Source organism: Bombina bombina, chromosome 2, assembly GCF_027579735.1.
Source record: "Bombina bombina isolate aBomBom1 chromosome 2, aBomBom1.pri, whole genome shotgun sequence".
NCBI lineage: Eukaryota > Metazoa > Chordata > Amphibia > Anura > Bombinatoridae > Bombina > Bombina bombina.
The window spans coordinates 429467556-429467891 of NC_069500.1; positions in this window are offsets into that span (position 1 = coordinate 429467556).

Sequence of the window (336 nt, forward strand, 5' to 3'; positions counted from 1 at the left end):
ATTTCTTTCTCCCCTCTCTCTCTTTCTCCCCTCTCTCTCTTTCTCCCCTCTCTCTCTTTCTCCCCTCTCTCTCTTTCTCCCCCTCTCTCTCTTTCTCCCCTCTCTCTCTTTCTCCCCTCTCTCTCTTTCTCCCCTCTCTCTCTTTCTCCCCTCTCTCTCTTTCTCCCCTCTCTCTCTTTCTCCCCTCTCTCTCTTTCTCCCCTCTCTCTCTCTTTCTCCCCTCTCTCTCTTTCTCCCCTCTCTCTCTTTCTCCCCTCTCTCTCTTTCTCCCCTCTCTCTCTTTCTCCCCTCTCTCTCTTTCTCCCCTCTCTCTCTTTCTCCCCTCTCTCTCTTTCT